Source organism: Nycticebus coucang, chromosome X (assembly GCF_027406575.1).
Source record: "Nycticebus coucang isolate mNycCou1 chromosome X, mNycCou1.pri, whole genome shotgun sequence".
Lineage (NCBI taxonomy): Eukaryota > Metazoa > Chordata > Mammalia > Primates > Lorisidae > Nycticebus > Nycticebus coucang.
The window spans coordinates 25,611,537-25,627,424 of NC_069804.1; positions in this window are offsets into that span (position 1 = coordinate 25,611,537).

Here is a 15,888-nt window from a genome sequence, read left to right on the forward strand (position 1 = left end):
CTACTCTAGGCATACCAACGTATGCACTTAGAAACCTTTTTCCATTTTTAGAAGGTGATCCTAAGTTAAATAGTCCTAGAAATTTAACTCCAGAAGTAGAAAAAGAATTAAAATGGGTATAACAACATATTCAAGATGCTCAGTTAAACCATATTTCAGAATTTAATAATTTTTTTTTATTTTTGTATTTCCCTCTATCCATTCACCAACTGGTCTAATAGTCCAGGATATGGCATTTGTTGAGGGGTGCTTTTTACCTAATAAAGCTACAAAAAAAGATGGAGACTTATATTTATAAAATGGCTGCTGTAATTTTAAAGGTCAGACAAAGACTTAGACAGTTAGAAGGAAGAGACCCAGAAAAAATAGTGGTGGCATCAACTCATAATCAAATTAATGATTTATTAATGCTTAATACTGAGTAGCAAATCACTTTGTCAGATTATGTAGGAATAATTGATAATCATTATCCCAAGATAAAAGAATTCAATTCCTTAAAAATACTTCTTGGATTCTGCCAAAAATTGTTAAATTAGAACCCATACCTGACGTTCAAGCTTTTTATACAGATGCTAATAAATTAGGGATTTGTGGATATATAGAACCTAATATTCAAAAAGTAAAACAATCTCCTTATACATCTGTACAAAAGGTAGAATTATATGCTATAATTGTATTATTAACTGATTATGCTAATCAGCCTTTAAACGTGGTCAGTGATTCAATATATTCTATCCACATTGTCCAAAAAATTGAAACAGTTACTTTGCCTTCTAACACAGAGGAGCTTAATATGTTATTTCTTTCTTTGCAACAATTAATTAGAAATAGACAATTTCCTTTATATATTACGCATGTTCGAGCTCATTCTAATTTACCAGGACCCATAGCTGAAGGAAATCAAGCAATAGATCAATTAATTAGATCTGTAATTACATCTCAACAAAAACATGCTTTATATAATAGTAATGCTAAGGCATTAAAGAGAAGACATAATATTTCATGGCATTCAGCAAGAGCAATTATTCATTCATGTCCTACTTGTCAACCGTTAACTGCTCCTCACTTGCCAATAGGAGTAAATCCTAGAGGCTTACAATCTAACCAGTTATGGCAAATGGATGTAACACAATTTTCAGAATTCAGAAAATTAAAATATATTCATCATTCTGTTGATACTTATTCACATTTTTCTTGGGCATTTGCATTATCATCAGAAAAATCTGATGCCCTTATTACTCATCTTTTAGAATATTTTCAGTCATGGGAAAGCCTACTTCAATAAAAACAGACAATGGATCTGCTTATATTTATAATAAATGTCAGAGTTTTTAAAATTACATAACATAAAACCTATTACTAGCATTCCTGGTAACAGCACAGGTGAAGCTATTATTGAAAGACAAAATAGAACATTAAAAGAAATGTTAATTAAGCAAAGGAAAGGGGGAGAGGGTTATACTATATCCCCCAGAAATAGAATATCTTCAGCTCTTTTCATTTTAAATTTTTAAAATTTAGATAAAAAAGATGAAACACCTGCTTTTAAGCATTGGATAACTGTAACATCACCGCCCCTAAATCAACCAGTTTACTATAAGGACTCGTTAAAAAATGAGTGGGTCCCGGCTAATGTTATACATTGGGGGAGAGGATATGCTTATAGTTCTACATGAAATACTACACTTTGGGTTTCAGATAAGAATTTGAAGCTACATCAAGCTCCAGTGAATAATGAAAGACAAGAATCGCCTGAGGGAGACAATGTCCCAGTTTCAAAGAATGTCTCTGACCGAGAAGATCTAAAGGCGGAGACGATGAGGAATCCACTGCAGGAAGAGTCCGAAACTGGCAACAATGGAGCAACTACAATGCCTGGGTAATAAAGCTAAACAAGTGGTTATGCAGACCTGGCAAGAATTTATACCTGCCAATCTTTTTTTGGCCATGTTAGCTATTATTCTTGCTCCAGCTTCCGGACAAAAATTGGAATATTGGACTTATGTCCTCAACCCTCCCATATTAAGAGGAGTAAGTTGGTTGGAACCTACTGTGCCTACATATGTTAATGATTCATCATGGCTCCCAGGTTCTTATGATACCAGAAGACCTTTTAAGCCTGAGGAAGAAGGCACAGCAATTGTTAATTACACTACTGGAATAACTGGTCCACCTATTTGCCTTGGGTGTAAGGCACAATGTTTAGATTTAGCTTTACAATTTTGGATCAGTATTTTAGATCAGAAACCAGATCAGTCAGATCCTAGAGATATGGTGCAAGAAATGGTCATGTTACGTGCTTACTCTTTACATGGGAATAATACTGGTAAAGCTTTAGTTGATACTGAATTGCCGCCTTGTTCTATGTACTCCTTTGAGGAAATTAAAGACTGGATTCATTGGACTAAATGTAAAGGAAAGTTTCCTTTTATGTTGGTTAACACTACGAACAGTGAAGTTGTGGACTGGGGACCAACGGTCACTTTAGTAGATGCTTCAGGAAACTCAGTCCCACTTAATTTAACATTGGATATAAATTTCCTTTTAATAAGGAAAAAATAAGTGTGGTATTGTCTGGTACCATGAAATGGAGTAACGGGGGATTTTCCCTTCCTTCTTCAGGGATAGCAACTTACCCTAAACAAAGTCATCTATGGAAGGTTGCTGCCACCTTGCAACCCATTAATGCTTGGACAGGAGGTTTATATCAACATTCTGGTACTCATCATTTTGAAATGAAATTTGAGGAAAAGAAATGAGATATATTCAAACTTGTTCACAATTACTTTTTGTGTGGCTGAAAGGCAGTATTACTTGGAATAAAGCCACAGGAGAGCTTTTGTGTCCAAAATTTCAAATGCTCACTTGTATGAATAATTCTGTCAGTTTCGATCCTTCTAAGAAACAGATGTATTTGCTATGGACACACACTGGCGTGTGGCTTCCAGTCGACCTAGCTTGTCAGTGGCAAGAATCACCTGCCCTGTCAGTGTTGCAGTTGTTAGCAGATTGCATTTTGAACAGGAGCAAGCGTTTTATCAGGCTGCTGATAGCTGCCATCTTGGGGATCATCGGTGTGACAGCTACCCCTGCCACTGCCGGTATTGCACTGACTCAAGAGGTCAAAACAGAACTTTGTTGCCAATTGGCACAAGACCTCTGAACAGTTATGGACTGCTCAAAAACAGATAGATACGCAATTGTATAATGAGATATCAGATCTTGAACAAGCTGTTGTAATGTTTGGAGATGAATCGGTTAGTTTAAAGAAACAAGTCAGACTAAAATGTTATTGGAATATGACAACATTTTGCATAACTCCTGTCATGAATAATGCAACTAAGTTCCCTTGGGAGAAAGTTAAAAACCATTTGTTAAATCATGAGAGTTTAACTAATGAAATTGGAGAATTGCAACATGAAGCGTATTCTACTTTCCAAAATAAGTTACAAAAGATAGATGGTGATCAAATTTTACAAGGTATTGCTGATGGTATTGAGCAAATGAATCCCATGCCAAAAATACATGGGCTTATTGGGAGTTCTGTAGGTTCATTTGCTTTATAGTTAATTTTATGTTTGATTTCATATATTATTTGTAGAAGAGTTAATCAGAATAAGAAAGATAATGAAAGACATGCAGCTGTATTTGCTTTAATGATGACTGATTTAAATGCCACTCATCGGAAAAAGAAAGGAGAAATATAGGCTAAAAGTCTATATGCTCTGTGCCCAAGCTGCCTGAGAAAAGCAGTTTCAATGTCTTGCTGACAAAAAGATTTCATTGCAGGCCTGGCTGCCTCAGTAAACAAAGTTGTAAGCATGAGGTTTGGAGGTAAAAACTCAACCTCAGTGACACAACTATGTTGCTGTTAAGCCTGGGGGCTTTAGAGCAGAAAACTCCACTCCCAGAGATACAGCCCAGAGGCTGATGCATGCAAGTCATGTAATCAATAAGCTAAACGGCCTTTGGTTAAGTGAGATAATACTTTTCTGCCCCTCAGGTCATTATGGGTCTCCAGAGATCTAAAGGAACAATCTACTCTTTCTTTATTGTGGTCTTGTGACATATCAGCTCACCAGCAAAGGAGCTGATGCATGTTTCATGTAATAGTTATTTTGGGGTTAGAAAAATGTGTATCAGTTAATCAGTAGATTGGCAAGCACCAAGAAAAGGTTAATCAAATTTTGCGATATGTCATGTAAAGTACTGTGTGATTATAGATCAACGGTGTGTACTTGACTAGCTGGCTATTTAAGCTAGCTGGAAATAAAGAATATCGCTACTTGCCACTATGAGCTTGTAGTTGTTTCTTGCTTTCATACAATTTCAGTAGAGGGCTTACACCTGTGACAACAGCCTCTCCATGATTCCTCATGCAACACAGGGAAGAAAAGAAGCCAGTATCAAAACACTGGGAGTGTCTTTTAAAATGGTCTTATTAACCTGGAAAGCCACCACATGAAACTTGATATAAAACACAAACTGGATCTTAAAAAAAAAAAAAAACAAGAAAAAACTGAAGCAGTTCACAAAGTAATTAAATCCCCAAATGGCCAAAGGGAACTTAGTCATTACCAATTTAGGGAATGAAGAGAATAAAAACTGGGCAACACCTGTGGCTCAAGGAGTAGGGCACTGGCCCCATATACTGCGCGTGGCGGGTTCAAACCTGGTCCAGCCAAAACTGAAAAAAACAAAAAAGAATAAACACTATAAAAACTATAATCTATGAGGGACAAACCTCCAAACACAGATACATGAGGTTTCCGAATGCAAAGGGTAGAGCAGGTGACAAGTTCCAAGAAATGCTCTTCAGTAGCCAAAGCTCAGCCAACAGGACTCACAGTGGGAGGGGCCCTGTTCATCGTCGATGGTGTTGGACCACAACTATTCACTAGGGCACAGGTGTCTGTCATAACTGAGAGAAACAGAGGATCTCTATCGACTCCCTACCTGTGCCTCCAAAACAGAGAAAGGGAATAGTAAAGGGAGAGCAAGGAAGAGAGATGAACTGAGGGAAAATAACAGAGACTAATGTTGAAGTAGACAGGAAGAAGAGATAGATATGTTTTGACATCCTTTGCAAATAATGGACTTACCAAGAAAGACTTTAACTTCCTGGGAAGTCAGGATAGGCACATGTCGCTCCCACTTTGGCTTTTAGCCAGCACTGTGTATGGATCCATTAGGAAACTCAATCTTAGGGCCGCTTGGCAATCATGAACTGCCCTGTGAACTGTCCTAGCACCGTTCTCATCTATGAGTGTCTCCCAGGCAAGGTTGGCATAAAGCTTAGAGCAACTCCAGAAATGGTAAGTGGCCAGTCAAGCATATATCTTAGATGGTTGCTGAAGGCTTGGGCTTCAGAAGTGGAAGAGCCAAGTGTGGAGGGACTCCAAAAGGAAAGACAGAGCAGAGAGTGTGCAGTGTTCCAAGGTCTTCAAGATTCCTTTGGATGAGATTATAGCTGGCAAGAAAAGAGGCAAGGTAAGTCTTATACTGTGTTATCTAGGATCCAGCATTTCTGTTCACAGTCCCTGGCCTGGAGGGCACCCCTGTGGGGAAAGGAGTTCAGCAAGACGCCTCCATCTTCACATTGAGAAAAAAAAAAGGAAAAGGAAAAAAATTAAAACACTTGGTTAGGTAGAAGTGAATGGGGGGGGCGTGGTAAAAGGAAGAGGTGAGGATAAACCATAAAGTATTTCTTATTTATTTATTCGTTCTGAGAACAGTTTGGAAGGTTTCCCTCATGCTAGAAGCCCAAATTAAAGAGAAAGATTCTCAGGAAATGTCTAATTTTTGAGTTGTAAAGGCACCTCTTGACAGTCAGGACAGTTTAAAAGCACTGAAGACTGAGGGACAAAAGACATCCTATAGAAATCAGGCCTCAAATGAAAAGAAACCAGGAAAAAAAATAAAAATAAAAAAATACAGGTGTCCATAAAGTTCGTGTATAATTTTAAATAGCCAAGTATTTTAAATTGCACATGAACTTTATGGACAGGTATACACACACACACACACACACACACGAATGACAACTGAAATTTTTACAAAGCTTGGATGGAAATAAGATAACCTGAGGTCACTGGTGCTTCAAATACAAACTGTTGACACATTTCTCCTCCCATCCTTCAACACAACAATGTGTGTATTGTACAATAAGTATGTGTATGTGTGTATATATATATATATATGTATGGATAGATACAGAGATAAACACACACACATAAACATATATATACAAACTTTATATACACAAAGTTTCAAAGACAATTACTGATTTCTTGCCTAGTAATTTTTCTTTTAAATGTTTACTTGACATCAGAACCTTTTGAGCAAACCAGAAGGAATCTCCCCTTAGGACAGGAGTGGAATGTGTCCCGTGCTCCTGTCCCAGCCCAGGTGAACACAGTATACAAGCAAGGTGTTTCTTGAATATTATCTTCAAAGTGTCTCTGAAAAGTAAGGATGATAGTCACTTCCTTGAGATGAGATGTTCAGAAGCCACTGTGCTGATACTCTTTGAACTGGGCTATGAAGGCCAGAGCCCATGTCATTAAAAAGAGGGGACATTTTAATAATTAATTATTTTTAGTGTACTTTGTTGAACTATAGAGAGGGCTTTGTCTTTAGTGCTAATGAAATGAATGAAAATAGGGGTGGTTTAGATGGAAAGGTACCTGGGAGGGAAGATTTTGGTCCCTGGCACAAAATCTAGGACCTCTGACTTACATTCAGCTGGACTCCCTCACTCTAAATAATGTATTCTCAAATGGAGGAAGTTAACACAGTTTTATTTGCTAAGCATTAATTTTTTCCCAAAGATATTGGATATTTTCTGACATCTTAAGGATTGCAAAAATATAAAGTAAAATTTCAAAGTGGTTGGTAGCATTGTCTGGGGTTATAATAAAAAATAAATGGCATTCTTTAAAGTACACACTTTCAAGCACTTTACATAAATATTACATATATTATTTCAACATTTCTATAGGGCAGACATTATGAAGCTCATTTGAAGATGAAGAACGTACAATTTCCCCACAGTCACATGGCAGCTAAGTGACAGTCAGGACTAGACTCTGGTCCGAATTCTGTAAAGTCCCTCCAGTTGCGCTCCTCCCAGCCTGGGGCAGACCTTGTGTCTCTTTATTCACTTTACTTCTCACGACTCCAACATATAGTTCAGATGATAAAAGGAGAGACCTTTCAGCCAGAGTACTATAAGCACTCCCAATTAAAGAAGGTTAACATGAGAATAACCACATTCTATTTTCTTGGCCTCACAGGACCGGGGTCCTACTGCCCCTGGCCACATAGTTGACTGCTGACTGTGTCCAGGGACTGGGTTTTCTTAGCTCTGGCACTTTCTCCCACTACAGAACCCTTACCCTGGGTCTTTCCTAGTGTAACCACCTTCCAACTCTGGAATCTGACCTGCTGGCCAGCTCTTCATTGCCTTCTCTGCTGAAGGGATGTAGGATGTAGGATGCTGACAGTGAAAAGACCTTTCTTCTGAAAAATTCACCTTCCCTACCCTGACACAGAGCATCCTAGCTCTCTGGTGGTCACTTCCTTCATGTGAAGCCTCTGTGATAACTACAGACTCGAAGTTTAGAGAGTTAGGCTTAGATACTTCCGTGTAAAAAGTCAATTTGAACATGCAGTATAGACCACCGGAGTGTCTCCACTACCTCCTCAAAGTATTTTCCAAATGTGCTAGTGAGTAGACTGCTTTGGCACATAAGCTAATGGTTCTTGGGATATTATTCTGTTAAGTACAGAAAATTTTTGGAATCATTCTGATATAGGCAGTAGAATTTTCATGGTAGGCCTTATTTCAGATATATCTCTGAACAAATATACTGATGGGTAGGATTACCTGTGTGGTGAGTGTTCAAAGCCACTGCTATCATTTGAATATTTCCCTGTCCAAAACTCATGTTGAAATTTGATGCCCAGTGTGGCAGTATTGGAAGGTAGGGCCTTTAAGAAGTGGTTGCATCAAGAGGGCTTGGCCTTCATGAATGGGTACATCCATTCATACATGTGTGAATTAATGGATTGTCATAGGAGGGGAACTGGTGGATTGTAATAAGAAAAAGATGGGTCAGAGCTAGTACATCAGCAGGCTCGGCCCCCTTGCCGTGTGATGCCTCGCTGCAACTTATCAGGCTTCAGAGAGTTCCCGCCTGTAAGAAGGCTCTCAGAAGTTACAGCCTCTCAGCTTGAGACTTCTCAGTCACCATAACTGTAAGATGTTTCTTTATAAGTTATCCAGTATTAGGTATGCAGTTACAACTAACAGAAAACGGACTAATACAGCCACCTTCATAAGTTGGGTATATATATATATATAAAAAAATGAACATTTTTGTGTAGTAAAATTTGCTAAAGCTGACATCTTCAAATCCCCACTCCACCTCTCCAGTCTTCCTCAGGAGGGAAAACAAACAAACAAACAAAAAAAAAACACAACTTCTTTGCAGACATTCTATCTTTTTCAGAAAAGATACAAATAATTCACCAACCTTCTGCTGCCTCTCCTTTCAGTACTTGCCCCAGAGGAAAATTCTTTCCCTTTTCCTTGTGGCTAACAGCACCTGTAAAAGTCTCCTGCACATTCACTAGCAGAATTCACAAGTTAAGATTTTGATCATCCACAAGCAGAAAGGAGCACATTCTCATCCTATCGAGACTCTAGAATTTACTTCAAAATCAGTGCAGAAAAGTGATACTCAGTGAGGGTGAACCATCCCCTGCTGAGAGTTTAGAGTCCTTTGGAAAATTTAGTGTGATCCTGTGTTAGAAAGCACCTATTACACAGTAGGCTGTCAAGAAAGAGGGAATTTCATGTAAATCTGGCCCTCTGAGAAAGTCTAGTAGGGATGGATGGGGTTGTCTTCATAGCAAATTCTAATAGTTGTTCTTTTATTGAGCACCTAGTATGTAACAGCTTATGGGAGAGACTACAAGTTCTCATCCACATGGTGTCTTGCTCTCCTGTTCCCTCGCCTCTGAAGTATGAGTAGAAGCAAGATTTGTCATTTCCAGACACAGGAACTTGAGAGCCAGTCTGCCAGCTTTATGTTTTCTTCTTCTATTGTGGAGTAATCAGAGATTCCGTGCTTAAATGATGGAACTATGGGTTGGAAGCAGCCTGGTTCCCTGCGTCGCCTGACAGCGGAGAGCCCCTGCTGACTTTCATTGAGAAACTAACTTTTATCCTGTGACGTTATTTCTTTTCTTTTTTTTTTTTTTATTAAATCATAACTGTATACATTGATATGATCATGGGGCATCATACACTCGCTTCATAAACCATTTGACATTCCATTTCAGATTTTGTTTATTACATCAGCAAGGAGTTACTTTATCTAATACTCAGTTCCTATTTCTGCTGTTCGGTGCATTTAAATATTTTAATTACAAAAATAATGATGCGTATATTCTCATGGCAAAATAATTCTAATGGTACAAAGAAATTACAATTGCCCATTTTAGCGAATTCCTAGTAGTAAATTTAGCAACCATCTCAGTAGTTGATAAAATCAGCATATGGTGTGTACTATTTTCAACCTGATTCTAGGTTTTTTTCATACATTGATGTATTATAAAAACATACTGTAATTTTTTTCAACACAAGAGTTCACTAATCTTTTCTTTTGCCATATCTAATCTGCTCTTTGACCAAACTGGTGTATATTTTTCTTTAGGACATTGTTTGTACCACTTGAAGTTCATTTGCTTTTCTTTGTCTTACATGTCTCTCTATAAAGTTTTATTTTTTCTCTTGTTTGAGTTTTGCTGCTGAGGAGAAGAAATAGATCAGTGTGTTTTTTTCTCTGACAGTTTACAACCTGACTTGGCCTTCATGCATTTTACTACAGATTCCCCAACTCATATCTAGACTGGGATCCTGACCTATTCTGTACTGGAAATGTAGTTGGTTGGACAGTGGCTCAGAGATTGCTGGGACGTGATATTACCAGAGAGCCTTTAAGCAAAGAACAAGGATCACATGTGAAGACCTAAATAAGAGAAGAACGTAGTGACCACAAACCTCCAAACATAAGGACGATCACATCCTTGCCCTGTTTTCAGTCTTGAGAGGTACCAGACAATTGTTTTCAGATTTAGCTGAGGTGGTTCGGATCTGGGCTGGATCTCATGCCCTGGGGAGGAAATCATTTTTTCTGGGTATTCCCCAGATTTTGGCTGGTGTTAGTGATAGAATCAGGTACCTGCCCAAATAAACATGCCACGCTCAGGCAGGGTCGGGTTCACGGCCTGCCCAGGAAGGGTCACACTCATGTCACTCCCAGAAAAAATAGGAATGTCACCGATCCTGGCGGCCCTAACCCTTTAAATACCTGTCCTCCATAGCCCATGTGCAGATTTCTCCCCAGTCAGGAATCTCACCCCACCTGCACTGTAGGTGGAAAAAAACCACTTTAATCGCATGAATTGGATCTCCATTTTCCTTTCATCTCGCTTGTGGGAATGATTTTATCTTTGGGTCCAGAACCTTTCATCTGGTACCAAAACCTGGGATTGGAGAGAAACCCCTATGGAGGACTTAAAATATACCCCACTGAATGTAACCAAACAGACCCTCATTCCTGCAAGACCAAGAGAAACCGTGCACTCTGACTTGCCTAACACTCATCCACTTCATACCGAGGTGAGCCCTTATTGAAAAACCTGTTCTGCACTTCTTTCCTCTTCCTGTTCCTATTCCACCTCCTCCACTCCCCCATTTTGCGCTCCTGCGTGTTTTTATATGATCTCTCGACTCCTTTTACCCACATGTGGAGGCTAAATTCCCTCTCTCCCTGTCTTTTCCCTGGTGCCCTACTGTGGGCCCAGATCCCCCCAGCTGGTTGAGGCCATGTATAGAGGTGGACCCTCTTTTGACTGAAGTCATAAGTGGAGAGTCCAGGTAATCTCCTGACGCCAGCCTCGCCAGCCCTACTGTGGGTCTGGATTGTTTTCAGTAGTTCAGTTCAGTGAACCGGGTTGACTTGTCTAGAATCTTCCCAGAGGTCTAGATTCGGCTGACAACCATAGCACAGGAAGCCCTCTCCGGCTGCAGTCTCCGTTGTTTTATTGGTCCTTTTGTTCCCTTTATTTTCCACTTACAGCCTCTTCATGTTACCCTTAATCTTATTTACTTTCTTCCTCTAGTTTTTACGATGGGCACCACTGAGTCACGGATTCCCTTATTGTCTCTAAGCTATCGCTAACTCACCCAAAATCTCTACGTCTCTACCCTGACCTCAAACCTAAACCTCCCATTTTTCTATGTAATACTGCTTGGACTATGCACCAACTTCGCAATGGTTCACATTGGCCTAAACATGGCACCTTTGATATCTCAATTCTCACTGATCTCAAAAATTACTGTCCCGAATTAACCAAGTGTTCGGAGATTCCTTACATTCCTGCATTCCTCACACTCTGAAATATTCCTTCCCTGTGTTCGTCCTGTGAACCCTCTCAAATTCTCCTTGTGCCAATATCTCCAAATTTTGTACACTCATCCGACTCTCCATTGTCTTCTTTCGATCCAGCAGATAACCCCCCCAACTTCCTCCCTACACACAAACTTACACCTCTCCCCCTTCCCTAATTTTTTCACCCCTTTCTCAAACTCCCCAACTGCAGTAAGAGAAAAAAAATGGTGGTTCTGGGGCAGAAAAAAACCTGCCAGTCTCAGCTTCCATGCCCCATACTAAGTGTGGCCAGATCTTTAGACGTCCCACTTCCAAAATACACCAACTCTTATACCCCCTCTGAGAGGTTTCAGGAACGGAAGACATTGTCGGGGTTCTTATCCCATTTTCTCTCTCAGAACTCTCCCATATAACTCAGAGATTAGGCTCATTCTCTACGGATTCCACAAAATACTCTCAAGAATTTAGATATCCAACTCAATCATATGATTTAACCTGGTATGATTTATATGTTATACTCACCGCCACTCTAACTTCAGAGGAAAGGCAATAAGTCTAGACTCAAAGCCAAATGTATGCTGAAGACCTACGCAGAATAGATCAAAATCTTCCAGAAGTTACTAGGCTGTTCCCTGGGAAGGACCCCAATTGGAATTACCAAACTGATGATGCTGGAATCCACCTCCATAACCACATGGTTCAGTGTGTCTTAAGAGGGGATAAAGAGAGAGCACATAAGGCTGCCAATTATGATAAGTTAAAAGAAATTACCTCAAAATGGGATAAAAATCCTGCCCAGTTTTTAGCTTGTCTTAAGGAAGTTCTCCTGTGATATACTACCCTATACCAGAGAGCTACGAAGGCAGACTCATTGTTAACACACATTTTATCTCTCAGTCTGCACCTCACATTCTGAAAAAACTCAAAAAATACCCCCAAGAGCCTCAAGCTCTCAGCAAGACCTTATTAACCTAGCTTTAAAATTTTTGATAATCATGAGGATGCTTTTAAAAGGCAGCGGCTCTCAAAATTCCAGTTATTGGCTTCTGCCAATAGACAAAATCTGGCAGTTTCTCAGAATTCCCCAGGGTACTCTAAAAAAAATGAGATTTCCCCGGGACTGTGTTTTAAATGCACCAGGCCAGGTCACTGTGCAAAACTATGCCCAAACACCAACCCTCCCCACAAACTGTGTCCAGCCTGCAGAAGGCCTCACTGGAAGTTTACCTGGCCCAGTTCTTCTGAGAATTCAGTTCACAGACACTCCCAGAACTGGGTTAACTTCTGCCCAGGTTCTCCAGAGAAGGTGGTTCATGGACACACCCAAAACGTGTCTGAATTTCCAGACCTTCTAGGCCTAGTTGTTTAAGACTCATGGTTTCCAGAGGATCAGAGTGCCCCCTGGATAATTACAAAGTCTAAACCGTGGAGGAATTTGCTGGTGGAAGGTAAGCAGATTTCTTCTTTAATAAATACGGGAGCAACCTTTTCCATGCTGCCATCTTGTATAGCTCCTTTAGAACAGACAGAGATCTCGATGATGGGTATTGATGGTAATGTAATCCACCCCTGGGCTACTCCGCCTTTATGGTGACCTCTTTCTCTCATTCATTTCTTATTATTCCCTCATGTAATCTTCCCCTACTAGGTAGTGATATTTTCTCAAAATTGCAAGCAACCTTGACGATTCCCGCTGGTCCCCACCTCTCACTGCCCATCCTGCTCCTCTCCAACCCCTCTCCAACCACCCCTCCAATCTCTCAATCTGACCTCCCTGTAGATCCCATTGTAACACTATCTACCCTTTTCCAAATATTTCTCTTTTTTCCCTTACCGAATAATCCTGAAGACACCTGGTTTATTAATGGCAGCTCTTTTAAACCCACTGCTCACTCCATTGCCAAGGCAGGTTCTCCTATTGTGTCTTCTTCCCACATTATCACCTGTTACTCTGCCCCTGGGCACTTCCTCACAACAAGCGGGACTCTTAGCCCTCACTAAAGCCTTACAACTACACCAGGTAGCCATATGGCATGAAAAGGGATTCATTACCACCCAATGCTCCTCCTTCATCAATGCCACACTCGTTAAAAACCTCCTAAATGGAGCTACACTTCCAAAGGAAGCTGCCATTATTCACTGTAAAGGTCACCACACTATTCCTAGATTTGGTCTCCCCAAATCTATTCAGAGCACCAATAGCCCAGATTTCATTAGCCACATCACTTCCCAAATCTCACAAGCCCTAGGAATTCAGTGACATCTACATGTATATTATAGCCCTCAATCATCAGGAACAGTAGAACAGGCAAATAGCATTCTTTTTTTTTTTTTTTTTTTTTGTAGAGACAGAGTCTCTCTTTATGGCCCTCGGTAGAGTGCCGTGGCCTCACGCAGCTCACAGCAACCTCCAACTCCTGGGCTTAAGCGATTCTCTTGCCTCAGCCTCCCGAGTAGCTGGGACTACAGGCACCCGCCACAACGCCTGGCTATTTTTTTGGTTGCAGTTTGGCCGGGGCCGGGTTTGAACCCACCACCCTCGGTATATGGGGCCGGCGCCCTACCGACTGAGCCACAGGCGCCGCCCGCAAATAGCATTCTTAAACAACATCTCACAAAATTAGTACTCCAAGACAAACAAGATTGGATTAAACTCCTGGCCCAGATTTCATTAGCTACATCACCTCCCAGTTCTTACAGTCCCTAGGAATTCAGTGGCATCTACATGTACCTTACAGACCCCAATCATCAGGAAAACATCTCACAAAATTAGTACCCCAACAAAAACAAGATTGGATTAAGCTCCTTCCCATCATCTTACTCTACATTCTCTGCACCCCTCTCAACCCCCTCTTTTATAGCCCGTTAGAAATAATGTATGACAGAAGTAGAGACGAACTTAGGAAAACAATCCATCAGCTTTTACCCCAACCCTCAGCAGAGAAAGTCACAGACCAAGTGGCAGGGCAACAAGTTCTCCTCAAATCTTCCTTGGCCAGCACAAGTTTATCTCCGCATTGGACAGGCCCTCACACGGTTCTTTATAGCACCCCCATGGCTGTTCGCCTTGTGGACTCCCCAGGTTGGATTCACTGATCCGGAATAAAACTGTGTCCTATAGAAAAACTTCCAATGCTGAAGAGCTATCACTGGAAGTCACAAGTACTGTCCCCTGCCACCTTAAAATCTCCAGGATCCCTGAAAAATCCACTGCCTAATAAATGTGTAACATTCCTCCCTGATTTTTCCCTTTTCTCTAAAACTTTTCTCAGGATGCCTGGCTACTTTCACACATTCAAGGTTGGAACGACCTCCTTGTGGCCTCTAAAAATTTGTGGCTAAAGGGCATGTTCCAAGATTTTCTCCTTGAAGAAAACCAATTTTCTTCTTCCTTCTTTTTTTCCTTCTGGCTAACCTCCTGTCAATTTTGGTCTTTCTCCCCTACCCATCAACCTCAACTGATGATAAAGTCACTAATTATAATCCTTCTCATTCTGAAATATAGATCAGCAATTCCTTCCTATATGTCTTGATTTATTGAACATACAATCATCTGAAAACTGCTTATATCCTCGCCCTACTGGATACCAACCACCTCAAACTGGAAACACAAAAGAATTCCTATAAATGCCACTCCGCTCCCTATTCCTCTCCCCCTCCCATTCTTTTTACAGGCAGCCCACACAGCCCTTCCCACTGCAAGGAGCAGTCAAAGAGACGCCATGACCATCACCTTACGTCCTTCTAATAAACTAAAGAGGCTGGTATGATAGAATCAGGTACCTGCCGAAATAAATTTGCCCCACCCAGGCAGGGTCAGGTTCATGGCCTGCTCAGGAAGAGTCACACTCATGTACCTCCCAGGAAATAGGAATGCCACCAATCCTGATGGCCCTAACCCTTTAAATCCCTGTCTGGCATAAACCACGTGTGGATTTCTCCTTAGTCAGGAATCTCACCCCACCTGTACTTTAGGTGGAATAAAAGTCACTTTAAACACATGAATTGGATTTCTGTTTTCCTTTGGTATCAATTCTGGGAATGATTTTATTCCTGGATCCGGAACCTTTCAGTTAGGAATATGGAACACTCCCCATGGCCCCTCGGATCACCTCATTTACTACCAATAACTCTGCAGGTGTTTCAGGTATCAATGAAGAGCAGCCAAGATGATAAAGATTCAAGCATTTTAGAAACCCCACTTCCCGCTGAGAACTCTTGCAGAACAAGATGGAAGTGGCTAACCAAGGAAGTGGCTTTGTTTATTCACTTCCTTTTCCTCAAATATAAAATTCTTTCATGAATTTGCATACACTCACAAAGGTCAAGAAAAAGTACAAGGAACACTCCCCTGTGATTTGATGAAGAGCTCTGACACATGGAACTGGTGACTGACCATAACTTGAACAATTTAACTCATTTATTT